Below are 15,248 nucleotides of genomic sequence, written 5' to 3' on the forward strand. Positions count from 1 at the left end.
GAAGAAAAGGAAAACCAAAATTTTGAAAATCTAAAATAAAAGATAGTCAATGTTTCAATTGTTATGAATATGGGCATTTTGCTTCAAAATGTCCTAAAAAAGATAAATCTAAAAGAAAAGGCATGATAACTACTTGGGATGAATCATTATAGTCTGAAACTAATTCTGAATAGGATGAATCAGACCAAGAAAATACAAACGATTTGAAAGCCTTTATGACAATAGACAGAGTCACTTCTTCAAATAGTTGTGATATGTCTGATTATGAAACTCTAAGAAGTGACCCTGAAAATGAAGATGATCTTCAAGATGCTTATAATGCCCTATACAGATTGTAAGACTCGTATCCTAGCTTATACCGTCCCGTAGGCTTTCGCGGTCCTCCCGGTCAAATTTCGATGACTCGCAACCTGTAGATAGCATTTGCGCATAACCCTGTGTCATATCCCGTATTTCAGAGTTGGTTTGACTCAAGACTTGTACCCTAGTAACCGCGCCGTCACCGCTATTCCGATGCCGCGTCTCGCACGCTGAGGCAATACCCGGGCCAGGAGATGTAGGCCCGCATTCAGTTCAAGGAAAAATGTCATGCAGTTGCAAAACCCATGAGAGAGCTTTCAAATCAATCCCATCAATCACATCTCATATTAAGTACACATCACCTCACACCCCATTTTCAAGCAACTCCAAAGTCAACTTTCTCTTACAACCAAGTACACCCATCACTCACCCATCACTCACCCCATCCATCACCCATCCCTCTCTCTCTTACAACCTCTCTCTCTCTCTCTCTCTTTCATCTCTCTCTCATTTTTCTCCCAAGCAAGCAATTGTCCAAGCTCCATGAGAGGAGAAAGTTTGGCGTGGCCTACCTTCTTACCACCCAATCCCACCATCCAAAGTCCATCTCAATCATTAAAATTCACCCCTTGGAGCTCTAGATCGTGTTGGTGGAAGAAGGAAGAAGAGATCTTGAAGTGGGTGATTTTTTTGTATGATTTTGATGATTAAAGGCCTACTTATGGTGGGACCCATCTTAATGTATGATTTATATCAAGAGGGGCCCATAGTGGCGGGGCCCCTTCACTACTCCCATCCCTCTCTCTCTCTCTCTCTCTCTCTCTCTCTCTCTCTCTCTCCTCCCCCCCCCCTCTTTTTGTGATGACGGTGGAGCCCACCTGATTTATGTGTGCATCCAGTCGTCCATCTGCTAGACCGGCTAGACGGTGGGGATTCATCCCATACATGGGCCCTTTATTTTTTTAAAAAAAAATGGAAGTGGATTGGCTGGAGCACCGCACGTAGCTCCCTGGGCCACCATGATGCATTGTTTTATCCAAACTATCCATCCATCTGGAGGACGTGGCCCACCCCTGCACATGTGGGTGGGACCCACCTTGGTGAATGTATTGTATATCCACAACCGTTCATCCATCTGGAGGACGTGGCCCACCCCTGCACATGCGGGTGGGACCCACCTTGGTGAAAGTATTGTATATCCACTACCGTCCATTGATTTCATTGGTAGGGCCCTGCCCTGATATATGTGTTTATCTCTGCCATTCATCCAGCAGTAGATGGCTGCTGGATTAACATCAGCAATCCTATGGGGTCCACAAATTCTATATAAGCACCGTCCGTACTTAGACGGTGTATATTCACACCGTCCACCCATTTTTCCCTAGCAGCGGGTGAGGCCCACCTTGGAAGTATGCATTTTAGATCCCCACCGTCCGTTGGAGTTGGGACAGTGGGTCCCACTGCTAATTAACGTCAGCAAGTTTTATGGGTCCCACCTGTTTTGACATCAACAGGTTCTGTGGGACCCCACCATGATGTATTTATACCATCCATACCGTCCAGATGGTGCTAGACGGTACTGGACCGTGTTTGGATGGTGCTGATTTTCAGGGACAATGGATGGACGGTGCTGATTTACTTAGACAACGTTTGGATGGTGCTGATTTACATGGACAACGTTTAGATGGTGCTGATTTACATAGGCAATTTTGGATGGTGCTGATTTACATGGGAAATGTTTGGATGGTGCTGATTTACCTGGACAATGTTTGGACAGTGCTGATCATCATTAGTGGGCCATGTGCCCCATAGAATGATAGTGTACAGTGATACACATGTTACACCTACAACTATTGAAATGATTTTTGGTGTGGTCCAAGCCCACTTAAGGGCCATTGGTGCGGCCCATCCATGAGGCCCATCATGTAAGACTCGTATCCTATACTATACCGTTCCGTAGGCATCTGCGGTCCTTCCGGTTGAATTCTGGCGACCCGCGATCTGTAATCGGCATTTGCGTGCGATCTTGAGTCTTATCCCGTATTTAAGAGTCAGCTCAACCCGAGACTTGCACCCTATCGACCGCGCTGTCGCTGTGGTTCCAACGTCGCGTCTCGCACGCCGAGGTGATACCCGGGCCAGGAGATGTGGGCCCGCGTTCAGTTCGAGAAAAATACCGCATGTTGCAATTCCGAGAGAATCTCTACGAAACGTCAAATCAATCCATTAATCAAGTCTAAGTACACAACCTTACCTAGCCATCCCTTTTTTCACCAACAAGGCATGCACCCATTCCTTTTCCACCTAAAAGTCAACATGCACCATGCTCCCTCATCCCATCACACCATCCATTACCACTCCTATCTCTCTCATTCTCTCTCTCCATTCTCCCAAGCAACCCCACCATGAGAGACGTCCAAGCTATCTCCAAGAGAGGGGAGCTTGGTGTGGCCCACCTCCCTATCTTCCATCTCCATCGTCCAATCACCATCATCCTCCATTAAAGTGGTAGCTGAGGAGCATAGTGTGTCATTGATCTAAGAAGAAGCAAGTAAGGTGGGTGTTTTTCTCAGATCTGATGTCTAGTAGAAAGGAAATCTCCACCTTTGATTTTGTTTATGGGCCCACACTTGGTTGGGACCCACCTTAATGTATTCATGCATGTTTATTGAGGGGCTCATAGTGGCGGAACCCCTCCCCTCCATCCGATCTCTCTCTCTCTCTCTCTCTCTCTCTCTTTCTTATTTGCGGCCCACCATCATGATGTATATTTCATCCACGTTGTCTGTACATGGCGTGGCCATGATTTGGATGGGCTAGGACCGCTAGATGGGCTGCTGTCCAGATCGTCCAGCAGGCCTGAACGAAGGAAAATCACAAATATCAGCCTGATCCTTGGGTGGGCCACACTGACGTGGACCCCACATGATGTATTTGCACCCTCCATCCATGTGGGACCCGTATGATGCATGTGTTTTATCCAGACCGTCCAACAGTGGGACGATGCTGGGCGACTGGATGAATGTATTTCATCCACTATCCATCTGTGTGGGAGCCCACCTGTGTGCATGCATATCCAAATCGTCCGTATGTGGGTCCCACATGGCATCCCCATCCAGACCATCCATTAAAGGACATCCAGAGCTAGACGTTTGACATGCATATGTTATAATGATATAATTATATAATTATATATATAGTACGTGGTATGTGTCATACCCACACCATCCATCAATTTTTTACTGGCGTGTGCGACCCACCCACACGTGCTGCACGTGTGGGGTGGGGCCACCTTGGATGTATGTATTATGTATCTCCAGCCATCCATCCAATCGGCGAGCCCTGTATGGGCCTTATCCACACCGTCCACTATTTGGGATGGTGGGACCCTCATGTGAGGCTAGGGTCTGGCGCCCACACCGTCCGTTCCATTGGACGGTTGTGCTGGACGCTAGACATTTTAATAATAATAATAATAATAAATAAATAAATAAATAAAAATATCTGGTGGGCCTGGGACCCACCTGGTGTGGACATTGATTGGCTGGAGTACCTCCTTGTAGCAGCCGTGGGACCCACACATGTGTGGACTCCATCATACTGTATGTGTTTTCATCTGGCCGTCCATCAAGGGACGTGGCTCCCTGCTGTTGTGCTGATGTCAGCAATTTTGTGGGTGCTGATCAGGAGATATGCATTATATCCTGGCCGTCCATCTCCTGGACGGTGGATCAGCAGCGCAGTTAGATGGGACCCACCTTAACATTACAGGATCTTTTAATATATATATATATATATATAAAATATACATTGGGGGTGAGCACCATGTGGGACCACCCATCTTAGCAGCTAACCCACTGTTGTGGGCTGGAGAAATCCACACCGTCCTTCCATTTGCTGGACAGTGGGACTCAGCCACACGTGTGGGGTCCTCACCGTCCAGCTAGGACAAGGCCTCCCTTGATGTACATGTGATGCATCCCAACCATCTATACATTTGACGACGGCTTGAGCCAAAAAAATAATAAAATAAAATAATAATAATAATATAATAAAGAGAAATGCAGCAGATTCAAATCTATGGTGGGCCACGTACGTAGACCTCACCCTTGTTGTGTTTGTTCTCCAAGCTGTCCGTCCCCTTTTAGCTAGACGTGGGACCCAACCACACATGCTGCACGTATGGGGTGGGCCCCTACCTTGCTGGTGTGTTGTATAACACGATGTCCATTTGTTTTCTGTGGTGTGCGGCACACACCATGGCATATGTATTTTGTATACACACCGTCCATCCATTTTTCAAAATGGTGGGAACGACCTGCTGTATGTATTCTAGCTACGCCGTCCATCTATATGTGGGGACCACCTTGATGATGTGTCGATCCACTGTCCAGCCTTTGGACGGTGGGTTCCAACCTTGATGCATATATTCTATTCTCACCGTCCATCTGGATTGGACGGTGATGTGTATGTGTAATGCCCTGATATTCGGGAGTCGAGCATAACTCAGCTCCCGAGTTCCAAAACATCACTTATGCAACATATTTAATGATGGATGTATGTTGACTGTATTAGTGCATAAAACATGGAATAGATTAAGCTAAAACACAAATATAATTCAGGGATAAGTGAATAAAGCAAGCGGAAGACTTATAGAAAAATATGTGTACAAGTGTAAATCCCTGAAGTACATATACAAGCCAGGTCGTATGAAAGTGTTATTTAACAAAATTATAAGTATCAAGTTACATCATTTAAATTCCGAAAAATAATAATCCCAGAGTCCCACGCATCAGACCAAGGCTCGCTAGAACCTGTCTGAAAACTGCATCTAAGAGAAGGCAGCCTCATCATCATCCATCTCCCGCTCTGCCTCAGACGTCGCATCAACATCTGCAATATCAGAACCTAAGACAGAGTCTGGTGGGTGTTTAACACCGCCCCAGAAATGTAGGAGTGAGTGATCAACTCAGTGGAACAATAAGGCACAGGTTAACATGTTATCAGTTCAATCAAGCAGTAATAATAAAGCAGAACATTTAAATAAATCCTAAGTACTCTTGTTAATGCAAGGATGTATGCAAAATGATGCGTGCTCTCACGCGTACACCCTCAGCGTCTTCATCTTACGTTACGCATGACATCGCCTCAAAGTGCGCCACATCTATAAAGCACATGCAAATGCGGTGCATGGATATGATTACCAAGTTGTTATTAGTCCATTTCACACAGCAGGATTGGGAAGCTAAGATACCTTCCTCATATCACCATCCAAACAGTGATCCATACTAGGGTCGTCAATCCTAGACATCTCATACGATCATATATTTGAGGTCGTAGCAAAAGGCTCGTCACCAATCAATGCACGCCTTTCACACCTTTACTACCACAGTTCGGTTCGTCACCTCCTTGCGGTATCCAGGCATGCTCGAGGTCACTACAAAGGGCTCGTCACCAATCAATGTAGGCCGACAGCACGAATATAGTGTCTCATACCACCATAATCGGCTCACGAGTTTGGTTGCTCACTGGTCACTACGGGGAGGCTCGTCACCCCAACGTAGGCCGACAGCTCGACCACGGTGTCCCATACCACCATGTCTGCATCATGAGTCTTAGCGGATCAAGGTACCATGGTTATTAGGATTTCACTGGTAAGTTCGGTACCTTAGATTCAAGCAGTAGCGTCCATACATGGTGAACATACATCGGACAATCGGGTTACTTGACGAACTCGACTAGCACGAGCGCACGTTGGGTTGAGCGACATAGAGTGCGCAAACACTCCGTGTGGCCAAACCACTGCCGACAACTCTAATATGGCTCGGGTTCGTCTAATATGTCCTACGTGGCGAAAGCAACCTCAACCACGAACATAGAGTCGATTACCGATTTCCTGGACTAATGCATAGTCCCACACACCTTACACTACACAGATAATCATATGGAATGTAAAACAGTAATGGAATAAAACTTAAATCATGGTACATACGCATCTGAAGAATATCAACTTAACATAAATGTAAGCATAAGTAATGCTTGAATTTAAATAACATGGAATGTAACTTGCATAAAGGAAATCATGCACATCAATAGGAGTGTTGAGAATCACTTCTCAACGCCTGCAATTAGTGTAATAAGTTACACTTTAGATTATTCATGCATTTCTACAAACACTTAGCATACATGGAACAACATACATGACGTTTGTTAAAATACATGCATTTAGACAATTCCTTTAACCAAGGAGTTGTCATACATACATCTAGCATACATACATGACAAATAATCATGGCAAACATAAGTGCATATTTTATACGTATACGGTACTTTATACATACATATAGAATACACAAATCTCAATATAACGCATGCATAACAGGAAAGCAACGTAAACACAACATTTGGCATGTGAAATCTCATCTATAACAAGAATAAATCATTAACTGGCATTGAAAGCCTTGAAAACCATAACCTATACACTTAAAGTCCGCACCTTAAGCAAGAAAAGAAACACCAAACTGATTTAGACGAGTTGTCTTCGTCAACGGCGATAGAATACCCTAAAATAAGGATAGAAATGAGATACAACAACACCAAGACTAATCTAAGCTCTAACACAGATTAGGGTTAGGTTAACTTATCCCATGATGAACTCAGAACCGTCAGAATAACAATTCAAAGTGAAGGTTCAGAGATGAAGAAGAACAAGGAAGAATCCAAGATGATTCACCAACTTATCTCTCTCACTTTCTCTCTCTTTTCCACTCTCTTTCCAAGCTAGGGTTAGAGAAAATTCGTATGGAAAAGAGAGCTAGGGTTTAAGGACTATAATAGGCCTCAGAATGATGGAAATAACCCCAGGGTCAAGGTATACTTAGGTTATAACCAAAGCATGCCTCTCTCGATCCAACGAAGCACTTCTGGTGGGCCTATAACCACGAAAGGTCGGACTTAAGCTCATTGACCATGGATCTAGGTCAAGCTGAGTTTTCATACCGACCGGCTCTTCAGATCAGCCGTGGCGGACCACACTCAAATCAACGGTCACAGAATCTCGATCAGGTCCACAAGCACTAGGATATGCCTGGGCCACCTTTCCTGATCAGAGGGTGAAATTGGGTCAGAATCCAACGGTCAGATAGCTTAAAATCGTCGCGCAAGCGACACGACTTAGATTTCATAAAAACTTATTAAATATCCAACCGTTCTCACACTCTTCACTCCGAACTCAATCAAATCGACCCAGAACATCATATGGACTTAATTTTTGAGGTGATGGTCAAGCCCAACTCGGTGACCGCAACAGCCTAAGATCATCGCCATCGGACTTTCGACGCGCAGTCCAGGTCCGATCCAGATCTTCCAAAAATTTCTCAGAACAACTGGATTCAGCGATGGATCCCAGATTTCAGAGTGACATAGCGTTAACTAATCTACAAGGTTTAAGCCATGCAGATACAATTTAAAGTGATTGATGTGAATTTCACAAGCAATCGAGTATAGCGCTAATTACCCCAAAAACAACTACTTAAGGAAAGATTAGCACAAAAATTCCAAGGTCGTTACAGTATGGCTTACCGTGATGTATCTGTATAGATGGTGGGACGCACCTGATGTATGTGTTGTATCATGATCATCCAAACTACTGGACCCCACCTGCTGTATGCATTGTATATTCATGTCGTCCATTTGTTTTCTGATACGTAGGGCCACCTTGATGTATTGTTTATTCACACCGTCCATCGGGTTGGGATGGCGGCGGACTCTTTCATAATGTATGTATTCTATACGCTCGCCGTCCGTCCCTTGGACGTGAGGCCCACCTTGTGACGTATTGTATATTCACACCACCCATCCGCGTGGCCCCCGCATGATGTGAGTGTTTTATCAGTGTCGTCCAACCCATGGACCCCACATGTTGTGTATCTGAGGCCCATGAGAAGGGCCCATTTGATGTATATGAGATCCATGTATCGCGGCCCATTATGATGTATGTGAGGCCCATATGACGAGACCCGATATGATGTAATCATGACCCATTGCTGAGGTCCACTATGATGAGTATTTGGGCCATGAGTGAGACCCATAATAATGTGTATTAGGTCCTTGTATAAGGCCATGGGCCTACGATACGTTTGACTCTATGTGGGCCACTCCTTGGGAGCAATGATGGTTAAATGTCCACATTGTGACCTTTCCTTAGGACATTTAATAGGCCGATTCAGATTGTCGAGGCCGAGTATCGAGGTCGATTCTTATTTGTCGAGGTCGATTCTAATTTGTTGAGGCCGATTGTATAGGCCTATTTTGATTTATCGAGACCGATTGTATAGGCCCATTTCGATTTGCCGAGACTAATTGTATAGGCCGATTTTGATTTGTCGAGGCCGATTTCGATTGTCGAGGCCGAGTATTGAGGCCGATTGTATAGGCTGATTCCGATTGTCATGACTGATTTGCCGATTCTGATTATCGATTGATCTGATTGTCGTGACCGATTTGCCGACTTTGATTATTGATCAATCCCGATTGTCGTGACCAATTTGTTGACTCTGATTATCGATTGATCCCAATTATCATGACTGATTTGTCGACTCTGATTATCGATCGATCCCGATTGTCGTGATCGATTTGCCGATTCTGATTGTCGATCGACCCGATTGTCGTGACCGATTTGCCGATTCTGATTATCGATCAATCCGATTGTCGTGACCGATTTGTCGATTCTGATTATCGATTGATCTCGATTGTCGAGGCCAAGTATCAAGGTCGACTCCGATTGTCGAGTTCGAGTGTCAATTTTGATTATCGAGGCCGATTTTAATTGCCGAGGCCGATTGTCGGGACCTATATGGTGTATATGCCACTCGTAGTTGAGGCTCATTGTGATGTATGTTAGGCCCATTGTGATGTGTATTAAGCTCTTGAGTGAGGCCCATAGTGTTGTATATTTAGCCCTTGTGTGAGGTCATGGGCCCACTATATGTTAGGATCTATGAGGGTCATTCCTCGGGGGAGAAATGTTGGTTAAATGTCCACATTGTCGAGGTCAATTGTCGACGCCGGTTATTGATACCGATTATAAGTATGTGACAGCACAACATCATGATACATGCCACATGCATCATCTGCATGTTTGTTATGAGATGTGGTTGATCCTGCATATGTCATTGAGTATGTTGTTATGAGACTCCTTGATAGGCGGAGGTTATCTCACATGAGTGCACGGTATGCACAGGATTGATGTATGACTGGATTGTATGACTCATGCTTCTTGCATTGTGTGCCCTAGCGACATCAGGGCCGTAGCCTCCACAGGCATATCGTGGATGGCCATACGGGACACCAAAAATTTATTCTAGCATTGGGCTACCATAGATGGCCCTGGGTGAAAATCCCTAAACACTCTTGGTACCATAGGACGCCCCAATGTCGAGACCGAATGGATACATGAGTGCCTGAGTGCCAAATACCAGGAGGCCGCGTCTCCCACCGTGTTATGGTTGGTTGGGAGGGGGTGCGGTACCTTCTTGAGCATAGGGGGCAATGCTAGGCTGAGTTTGACCAGCTCATGAATGGGTCTGCTATCGACGTGCCAGATAGGTATTGACAGACTATTGGCGAGGCGGATAGTGAGGTTTCTTAAGCTCACTTGGACTGTGCCGCTGGGAGAGGGACAGTGTCATTTGGAGTGTACTAAACCCCGGTGATGATCCTAGAGAGGAACCGTACTGATATGTGGACTTATTGAGGAGGAGTTGCATACTCATTCATTCATTCATTCACTATCCACTCGAGCTGGTGGTGAGCAACTAAATATTATGTACCTTCGTATGGTCAGGATTTCGGTTGGGCACGTGACTAACCTGAGATCAGGAGTCTACCACATTGAGTCTGACTATCCAAATTTAGGTATGAGACTAGTTTGGATAGAAGTCCCTTGTGATGGACCCCATAGCCTGCGATACTACGTACTATCATCCCGACTTCATGCTGCAGCTTGGTCATTTCATTCGCACCACATATTGCATATTGCATTAAATCCTTGGCATATGACATTTTGGGTTACCTGTGTTTCTACATTTATATGGTTTAGATACGGCATCTGATATTTGACTCTTTATGACTCCTCATTTGTATAGTTGATCTGTATCACGTATTCCGATATTGTTTGATTCATGGACTTGTCAGTATTTTTGCTTACTCTGACAACATATGATTCATGATCTTGCGCCTATTTTGACATTGTATGATTATGACATTACGTTGAATGCTTGGCACTTATCTTGTGCACACACTTACACCACCCTCTAAGCTTTCTATAAGCTTATGCACGATAGATGAGTGCAGGTGGCGTTAGATTGCAGCAGCGTTGAGCTTAGAGCATGCAGCGGACTTCTAGAGCTTTGATTTTGATTTATATGTATTTCCCTTTCAGCATTGTATTCAACTGTTTATATTAGTGGATATGTGATGATGATGTTGCCTTTGTGAAATGGGTATTCTTGTGGTTATGTTTATTACGAGTTAAATGTTCAAAAAAAAAATCCTTCTTGTAGGATCCCAGGGTCGGAATCAGGCGTCTAGACGCTAAGAGCCGAGAATGGGGTAGTACGGAGGCCGTCGGCACCGGATTCGACGATCAGGATTCCTGTGAATCTGATTTCCAGGTTTGGGGCGTGACAGAAGTTGGTATCAGAGCATAACTTGGGAATACCTGAAGATAACATCACATATCTGCTAATAGCTGCCTTACACCGTATGATTCTTGAGAACTTAGAATGATTAAACCCCCCCGAGTTCGAATAACTTAGAAATTTTCTGATATAGCTCCCTTTCGTTGAGATTGTGAGGCTGCATAGTATTCCATTTTTGATCATTTTTTACCCAAGATCCGAGGTTCAGTAGGGACATCATAATGTTAATGAAGCATTTTGTGAGCAGAAGGTTAAGGTTTGTGGGCGTTATCCCCATCTCTTGGGTGTTTGATTATGATGGTATGGAGTGTTCTGATAGGATTTTCCTTCCTTGGTGAGCTCTGTATTGAAATTTAAATTTTAAGGACGAAATTTTTATTAGGAGGGGAGAGCTGTAAGACCCGTATCCTATACTATACCATTCCATAAGCTTCCGCGGTCCTTCCGGTCGAATTCCGGTGACCTGCGATCTGTTATCAGTATTTGCGCGTGATCTTAAGTCTTATCCCGTATTTAAAAGTCGGCTCGACCCATGACTTGCAGCCTAGCGACCACGCCATTGCTGTGGTTCCAACGCCGCGTCTCGTGCGCCGAGGCGATACCCGGGCCAGGAGATGTGGGCCCGCGTTCAGTTCGAAAAAAATATCGCATGTTGCAATTCCGAGAGAATCTCTATGAAACGTCACATCAATCCATTAATGAAGTCTAAGTACACAACCTTACCTAACCATCCCTTTTTTCACCAACAAGGCGTGACACCCATTCCTTTTTCACCTAAAAGTCAACATGCACCATGATCCCTCATCCCATCACCCCATCCATCACCACTCCTATCTCACTCATTCTCTCTCTCCATTCTCCCAAGCAACCCCACCATGAGAGACGTCCAAGCTATCTCCAAGAGAGGGGAGCTTAGTGTGGCCCACCTCCCTATCTTCCATCTCCACAATCCAATCACCATCATCCTCCATTAAGTGGTAGCTGAGGAGCTTAGCGTGCCATTGATCCAAGAAGAAGCAAGTAAGGTGGGTGTTTTTCTAAGATCTAATTTCTGGTAGAAAGGAAATCTCCACCTTTGATTTTGTTTATGGGCCCACACTTGTTTGGGACCCACCTTAATGTATGCATGCATGTTCATTGAGGGGCTCATAGTGGCGGAGCCCCTCCCCTCCATCCGATCTTTCTCTCTCTCTCTCTCTTTCTTATTTGCAGCCCACCATGATGATGTATATTTCATCCACGCAGTCTGTACATGGCGTGGCCATGATTTGGATGGGCCAGGACCGCTAGATGGGCTGCTGTCCAGATTATCCAGCGGGCCTGGACGAAGGAAAATCACAAATATCAGCCTGATCCTTGGGTGGGCCACACTGACATGGACCCCACCATGATGTATTTGCACCCTCCATCCATGTGGGAACCGTATGATGCATGTGTTTTATCCAGACCGTCCAGTAGTGGGACGGTGCTGGGCGACTGGATGAATGTATTTCATCCACTGTTCATCTGTGTGGGAGCCCACCAGTGTGCATTGCATATCCAAACCGTCCATACGTGGGTACCACATGGCATCCCCATCTAGACCGTCCATTAAAGGACGTCCAGAGCTAGACGTTTGACATGCATATGTTATAATGATATAATTATATACTTATAAATACCGTACGTGGTATGTGTCATATCCACACCATCCATCCGTATTTTTTTTCTGGTGTGTGGGACCCACCCACACGTGCTGCACGTGTGGGGTGAGGCCACCTTGGACGTATGTATTATGTATCTCCAGCCGTCCATCCAATCGGCGAGCCCTGTATGGGCCTTATCCACACCGTCCACTGTTTGGGATGGTGAGACCCTCATGTGAGGCTAGGGTCTGGCGCCCACCCCGTCCGGTCCATTGGACGGTGGTGCTGGACGCTAGACGTTTTAATAATAATAATAATAATAATAATAATAAATAAAAATATCTAGTGGGCCTGGGTCCCACCTGGTGTGGAAGTTGATTGGCTGGAGTACCTCCCTGCTGCATAGCAGCCGTAGGACCCACACAAGTGTATACTCCACCATACTGTATGTGTTTTCATCTGGCCGTCCGTCAAGGGATGTGGCTCCCTCCTACTGTGCTGATGTCAGCAATTTTGTGGGTGTTGATCAGGAGATTTGCATTATATCCTGGCCATCCATCTCCTGGACGGTGGATCAGCAGCGCAGCTAGATGGGTCTGATCTTCCGGCTCATGTTAAATCCTGACCATTCAGGTCATGGGACCCACCTTAACATTACAGGATCTTTTAATATATATATATATATATATATAATATACATTGGGGGTGGGCACCACATGGGACCCACGCATCTTAGCAGCTAACCCACTGTTGTGGGCTGGATAAATCCACGCCGTCCTTCCATTTGCTGGACAGTGGGACCTAGCCACACGTGTGGGATCCTCACTGTCTAGCTAGGACAAGGCCTCCCTTGATGTACATGTGACACATCCCAATCGTCTATACATTTGACAACCTCATCACGGGGCTTAAGACCAAAAAAATAATAAAATAAAATAATAATAATAATAATAATATTATTATTAATATAATAAAGAGAAATGCAGCAGATTCAAATCTATGGTGGGCCACGTACGTGGACCTCACCCTTGATGTGTTTGTTCTCCAAGCTGCCCGTCCCCTTTTGGCTGGACGTGGGACCCAACCACACGTGATGCACGTGTGGGGTGGGCCCCTACCTTGCTAGCGTGTTGTATAACACGCTGTCCATCTATTTTCTGTGGTGTGTGGCGCACACCATGGCATATGTATTTTGTATACACACCTTCCGTCCATTTTTCAAAATGGTGGGACCGACCTGCTGTATGTATTCTAGCTACACCGTCCATCTGTATGTGGGGACCACCTTGATGATGTGTCGATCCAGTGTCCAGCCCTTAGACGGTGGGTCCCAACCTTGATGTATGTATACAATTCTCACTGTCCATCTGGACCGGACGGTGATGTGTAGGGCTTACTGTGATGTATCTGTCCAGATGGTGGGACGCACCTGATGTATGTGTTGTATCACAATCGTCCAAACTACTGGACCCCACCTCCTGTATGCATTGTATATTCATGTCGTCCATCTATTTTCTGATACGTGGGGCCACCTTGATGTATTGTTTATTCACACCGTTCCTCGGGTTGGGATGGTAGTAGACTCTTTCATAATGTATGTATTCTATACCCTCCCTGTCCATCCTTTGGACGTGAGGCCCACCTTGTGACGTATTGTATATTCACACCACCCATCCGCGTGGCCTCCGCATGATGTGAGTGTTTTATCAGTGTCGTCCAACCATGACCCCACATGTTGTGTATCTAAGGCCCATGAGAAGGGCCCATTTGATGTATATAAGATCCATGTATTGCGGCCCATTGTGATGTATGTGAGGCCCATATGACGAGGCCCGATGTGATATAATCATGATTCATTGCTGAGGTCCACTATGATGAGTATTTGGACCATGAATGAGACCCATAGTGATGTGTATTAGGTCCTTGTATAAGGCCATGGGCCTACGATACGTTTGACTCTATATGAGCCACTCCTTAGGAGCAATGATGGTTAAATGTCCACATTGATGGCAATGATGGTTAAATGTCCACATTGTGACCTTCCCTTAGGACATGTGATAGGCCAATTCAGATTGTCGAGGCCGAGTATCGAGGCCGATTCTAATTTGTCAAGGCCGATTGTATAGGCCCATTTCGATTTGTCGAGACCGATTGTATAGGCCCATTTCGATTTGTCAAGACCGATTGTATAGGCCAATTTCGATTTTTCAAGGTCAATTTCGATTGTTGAGGCCGAGTATTGAGGCCGATTGTATAGGCTGATTCCGATTGTCATGACCGCTTTGCCGATTATGATTATCGATCGATTTGATTCTCGTGACTGATTTGCTGACTCTGATTATCGATCGATCCGATTGTCGTGACCGATTTGCTGACTCTGATTATCGATTGATCCTGATTATCATGACCGATTTGCCGATTCTGATTATCGATCGATTCGATTGTCGTGATTGATTTGTCGACTCTGATTATCAATCGATCCGATTGTCATGACCGATTTGCCGACTCTGATTATCGATCGATCGCGATTGTCGTGACCGATTTGTCGACTCTGATTATCGATTAATCCCATTTGTCGTGACCAATTTGCCGATTCTGATTATCGATCAACCCGATTGTCGTG

The sequence above is a fragment of the Magnolia sinica genome, chromosome 1 (genome assembly GCF_029962835.1).
Source record: "Magnolia sinica isolate HGM2019 chromosome 1, MsV1, whole genome shotgun sequence".
NCBI classification, from domain to species: domain Eukaryota; kingdom Viridiplantae; phylum Streptophyta; class Magnoliopsida; order Magnoliales; family Magnoliaceae; genus Magnolia; species Magnolia sinica.